Source organism: Kogia breviceps, chromosome 11, assembly GCF_026419965.1.
Source record: "Kogia breviceps isolate mKogBre1 chromosome 11, mKogBre1 haplotype 1, whole genome shotgun sequence".
Classification (NCBI taxonomy): domain Eukaryota; kingdom Metazoa; phylum Chordata; class Mammalia; order Artiodactyla; family Physeteridae; genus Kogia; species Kogia breviceps.
In genome coordinates this window covers 45957568-45963567 of record NC_081320.1, presented here as the reverse complement: position 1 = coordinate 45963567, position 6000 = coordinate 45957568, and positions in this window count along the sequence as shown.

The window sequence follows — 6000 nt, the reverse complement described above, 5'->3', positions numbered from 1 at the left end:
CTAGGCTCCACCATCTTCCTCAGGGTCTCCCCACTTCCCCATGGTAGCCACACCTACCTGAAAGGGAGGTCGGCAAGTGTAATCTTCATTATGTGTTGTAATAAAGACTGGGCTCCTGTTATTGAGGAAGGGGGAAATTGTGGGCACGGGCTGTCGTTAGGTGTGGTGGAAACCGGTGCCAGCGTACCCGTGAGGGGTAGTTTTCCTTCTCCCCTCCTCCCCTTACAGTACTCCCTGCTCCCTCCTGCTCCCACCAGAATCCCTCCCAGAGTCTCCCTTCACTCTGATAACACTTTTTAATAGGACTTACATCCTTAAGTTAAAGTGGCAAAATTGATGGGAAAAAAAAAATGCACCAACAGCTTCCACCAATGTATCAAAGAGGTGAGGTTGAGTATGGGTGCTAGAGATGGACAAACCATGTTTCCACTTCCTGCTTTCTGGCCATGGGGCTTTGGGCAAACCTCCCAGCCTCTTGAAGACTGTTCCTCAACTGCCAATGTCCACAACGATAGTGCTGACCTCAAAGTTCTGTGGTGAGGACTGAAGAATCTAATGCAGAAGGGGAGACACTTAGTATAGTGCACAGTAAATATCAGCTGCTATTATTGTCAATATTATTATCTTTATATATGTTATCTCGGTCAAGTCTCTCCAGAAGCAACCTAATGGTTTTCCCTCTGGGTTCACCCTTTATGGGCTTCTTCAGTTTCAGTAGCCTGAACAGTGAGAAAGAGAATGAGGTTTCTGACGTTTCTCCTAAGAAGCTTTACTGAGCAGATCTGGGAAATCCAGAGCAAGCCTGATGGCCCTTTGCAGATGAGTAGGGACTGTGGCCGCAAGCACTCCCCTCCTGAGACTTCTGGGTATGTTCTCTTAGCCTGTGACCACCCCACCCCACCCCACCCCCACCCCAGGAGCTCAACACCCCCTGGGCAAGTGTTAACATTTCCTCTCATCTATTGTTCCTAAGTCCATTGTTCAGAGCCATTGTTCTGTGGCTGTGAGGATCAGGCCAGCTCCATTCTTACTGCAGGCACAGGCTTGCACAGGCTTCCCCGAGTGTGAATGTTATCTGTCACCAGATAAGGGATGTGCTCAGCCCAGGTCAAACACTTGCTTATCTGCAGGCTGCTGAGCGCCAAGTCTCTAATTCTGTTCCTCCAGGTCACTTATTTGCTACCCTTATCGCCTCTGACTGTGGTGTGGTTTGCACACCGGATCTCAGATTCTGGTTTGTGGCCTGAGAGGTGCCCTGCTTCTAGGGGACTGGATTGTGGAGTGGCCTCCTCGGGCAGTGCAGGGAGAAGAGGCCTGGGCCAGGTGTCAGGACACGCAGCACCCAGTCTGTCTCTAAATGATCGGATTGGGCTCAGCAGTCTCTGACGCTTCTTCCAGAGCCAACATTCTGATTTACTACAAAAGCCCCAGTGTGAGCACTCTTAGGGCCTGTGCACGAGGGAGTGTCGCCTGCCAGCCTGCCATATCAGTAAACAACGGATGTTGCAGCCATCAAGCCCTCAGCCACTGCAGCTGCCCAGACTGTGCACTCTGAGGGGATTCAGGATGGAGAAGAGCAGAATACTGGCCCTAGATACTTAAGGTGCATGTCAAAGGAATGAGTTCAACGAGCCCAGAATCTTGCACCTTCCCGCACACAAAAAAGTGCTAACTTCATTAATTTGAGATGTCTGGTTTTCTTGAATTAACAGTAGCCTTTTGATGCTCCAACAACCGGTCTTTGTTGCAGAACTCCTGCGTATCCTGGCTACTCCCTTACCTCTCTCGGGACAGAGTCCCTCAGAGCACGTGAGAGGCTGCCTCCTGTGCTTGAGTCCTCAGAAAGGCCACCAAATAAAAACATCATTCTCAAATTTCAGGTGGTGGGCTTTCTTTCAGTCAACAGGCCAAAGAAGAAAAGTTGAAGAAGATTTAAAATGAGGAGCAGGAAGTGAGTGTCTTTAGCCTCCTAGTGAGGGAAAACCGTGAGTCCCTCTTGACTGCACTGTGGATTTGATGTTGCTTGTTTTAGCTTGTGCGGTCCGCGGCGCCGAAAATGGGCAGGTGGAGGCCTCCCGCTCATCGACTTGTTCATTCAGAAATAGCTTGTAGGGAAATTCCCTGGCAGTCCAGTGGTTAGGACTCGGCGCTTTCAATGCCGTGGGCCCGGGTTCAATCCCTGGTTGGGGAACTAAGATCCCGTAAGCCACAAGATGTGGCAAACAAAAAAAGAAGAGAAAGAAAGAGCTTGTAAAAACAATGACTATATCCCATGCAAATCCCAAACACGGTGGGGAAAAATTCTAGAACGATTGCAGGAAGGTAAGTAATGGCATAAAGAACTCCTTACTTTTCAGAAATACTTCACGTTACAAACAGAACTTACAGGATGAACTGGTGGTGGGTGGTGGAGGCATATACTATTTATTTACTTTATGATTCCTCACTTTATAAAAAGCCAGATGTCTCCTCTTGGAAGTCAGCTCTCATAGTGCACTAAAAGTAAGGTTGACACCATAATAAAGCTAATTAGACAACTTTTGAGTAATAAACCCGTTGTGTAAAACAAACATAGCCGTGTTATATACGAAGTGTTTTGGGTTTTTTTTGTAATAAACACACTCACATTTGGGGGATACATTTCTGTAAGATAATGTCTTTCTCAAGGTCCAATGTGACTTGTGTGCCTACTGTGAATTGAATAGTGAAGATTTTTCAGGTGCATTTGAAGGCAAAATCCATTTTCTTCCGTGATGAAAGGTCTGCAATGCCCACCTTTTTCCACAAGGCGGAAGCGTGCTACAGGGTAGTTAGTTACAGCAAAGGCCTGGGGCTGGGAATGCTCAGCCTTGGGCGAGAGTGCCTCCTTCCCCGGGGAAGACAATTCACTAAAAGTTAAGCAGAGGCACATCTGATGGTGCCTTGGCAAACCAAAAGCCCAAAGTACGATATTTGCCAGGAAACTTTTGGCTGTTCTCCTGCAGAGAAAGGATGAAATCATTTTGTGTGATGGACATTCCTTGGACAGAAACAAATTATTTTTCCTATATAAATACAAAATTTGTCCACCTAAGTCATCAACAAATGTGATTTTAGGTAGATACCAATACACACTGAATCATAAACATATTGTTTTCCCTTCAAGTTTCTTTTGTAAATTTATAGAAGTGCATGAGTTAAAATCATTCATTCACGTTCCAGTGCTTGTCTTTGGACAAGCCCTGGATGGAAAGAGTGCTTAAGACTTGAAGTAAATTGTTACTGAGTAAAAATAAATTCCCAAGAAAAGAAATTTAGGGTAGAAAATTATAGTTTTGCTCTTTGGGTTTTTTTTTAGGGGGAATTTCCCTTTCATATTTTCGTACTGTGCTGTACTTCCACTGAATGTATGTAAAGGATAATAAAATGATCCAACAGGTCAGGAAAACAAGTGATTCTACTGTATCTTGTCTATACCAGCTGAAGGAGAAACCAAAGGGCCTATTAGGTGCCAAGACCCAGATCTGGCCTAAAGCAACATGAACTGATCACTCCATAGTTTTCACTTCATGGGAGAACTTAGCCAGGGAGACTTTACGCTTGACTATGTGGTAGAATCCACTTATGTCTCCTAATGCCCATTTCCCTGTCTTCCTTGGTACCAGGGCTCCCAGCTGTCAGCTGAGTATATCACTGCAGAGAATAAAGTCTATGTTTCTCAGACTTACTCTGTCGTTGTAACCAAGCTGTGGCCAGTGGGATGAAAGCAGAAGTGGTGTTCTTTAAAGTGGCAGGGCATTACTTTCCTGATGGTTGACATGTGGATGTGATGGTGGGAGCTGGAGCAGCCACACTGGGTGTTGAGGAGAAAGGTGGATCATGAGGAGGGTGGAAAAACAAGAAAGAGAAACCCAGGTCTCTCATCATTATGGAGCCATCATAGCAGCCTGGACTGCCTGCATAGATTTTTATAAAAAAGAAAAATACAAATATTTTGTGTTCTTAGTTACCTGCAGCTGAACCTCTACATCAACAGAGGTATCTTGAGAAAACAGCTCAGAGGCATGATGGAATTTTTACTCATTTTGTCATTATTTCATAATTTTTATCACCAATCAATGCTTAATTGAACATTGTGTGAAGGACAACGCTGGGTGACCTGGTGTTATCCTTAAGGATGGAGCTGGATCAGGACACCATAAGCAAAGGTCAGTTGTTAAAAAAAAAATCCTTCAAGAAAATTGCTCCAGCACTACTGTATAAATGCCGCTATATGTGGTCACAGCCATAGCTGTGTTTTCCCTGGGAGCAGAGGTTGTGTTTATCCTGACTTTCTCTTTGTGATTTAAGAACACAAAGTCAAGAGCCTGTTCCTCCCTTCAAGGCTGATGTTTGATGCAAAACATGCAAAACCCATGCATACTGCATTAACAGCTGTGACATCGTGAGGCCAAGATGCATCTGCTCCCTCTGTGCTATTCTGATTAAGAACCACTTCTCTGGTTCTAGGTTGAGGACAGGCAGGTTATTTTCCCTCTAGATCCCTAAAGAGTGTCACAGATTCTAAATAAATGAGTTCTCGTGCTGTCCCTTGTCCACGCTAGCCCCATAGGGAAGATGGAGTGGGGAGTCCACGGGCCAAAGCATTTCTCACCACTCCAGGGGTGTGAGGTCAAGTGGGGCAGGGGACATCTTCTAGAAGCCTTGAGTCCTTAGCAGGCTGGATGAGGGACAGGACTTCTGTCAGCAAGTCCCAACAGATCTGAGAGCAGCATGTGCCCAATGCCCAGGCTCTCTCAGGAGCAGGAGCAGGCCCTTATAGGGACTTATTATATGACTTATAGGGCCTGCTGGGTCCAGCCTGGCTCTAAGGGAGAGCTCCGTGCACACAGGGGCCTAGCAGCCTCATCTCATCCAGAGTAACAAGGTGGGGCTGCACAACACGATGACATTCCGGTAGGAGGCTTCCTGGGCAAAAAGAAGCAACCAGTCCCTTTTAGACAGAGCTACAAGCCAATGGCCCACTTATTTTCCAAACTAGCCATAGCATCTGAATGCAGATGGTGGTATTACACTCATGTTGCACAAGCCAGCTTTATAAAATCCAAAGCCTACATGCTTCACCTACTTCAGGGGACAATCTGGTGACCAAAGGAAAAACACTTCTCTATGAAGCAGCCCTTGCCTGGAAGAGCCTATAGGCCCCATGATGAGAATTATTCCTGGGGTTCCTTACCAAAACATTCCATAATTTACCACCACACCTAGCAAAGTGCCACATGTTAACACAAAAGAAGAGTGGAGACAAACTTGCAGTAAAAATGTGCCCGATGTCCAAGGGACTCCCTGAAGACAACAGAGAAACATGTTTTAAAGAAGTGTTCCATCACCAACAATTTGACAATATTATAAGAAAAAACACAAACATTAATGACTCAATTCAAAAATTTCTTCCTCTGAGTAGGAAGAAATTTGAGGAATATCATACACAATTTATTTTGTATATATTTTCCTTTTACGGTTTTTTTTTTTTTTTTTTTTTTTTTGGTACGCAGGCCTCTCACCGTTGTGGCCTCTCCCATTACGGAGCACAGACGCCAGACGGGCAGGCTCAGCGGCCATGGCTCACAGGCCCAGCCGCTCCGCGGCATGTGGGATCTTCCCAGACTGGGGCACGAACCCATGTCCTCTGAATCAGCAGGCGGACTCTCAACCACTGCGCCATCAGGGAAGCCCTATATTTTCCTTTTAAAGGACGTACAATATAATGAAAAACACCTACATCTAAATAACTTTAAAAGAACATTCAATGAATATTAAAGAAATGCTAAGCAATAAGAAAGCATAGTATCTGTTTCATTGGCAATATTTTTCTCAGTGGTATAAGATAACCTCACAATCAATGACATCTTAGATTTAATGAAATTCAAGTGTTTACTGTTTTTGACTTAAGCTTCTCTAATTATATCACCAAATATAAATGTTCTAAAAGAATTTCACAAATTTTTCATTTTTTCTTTG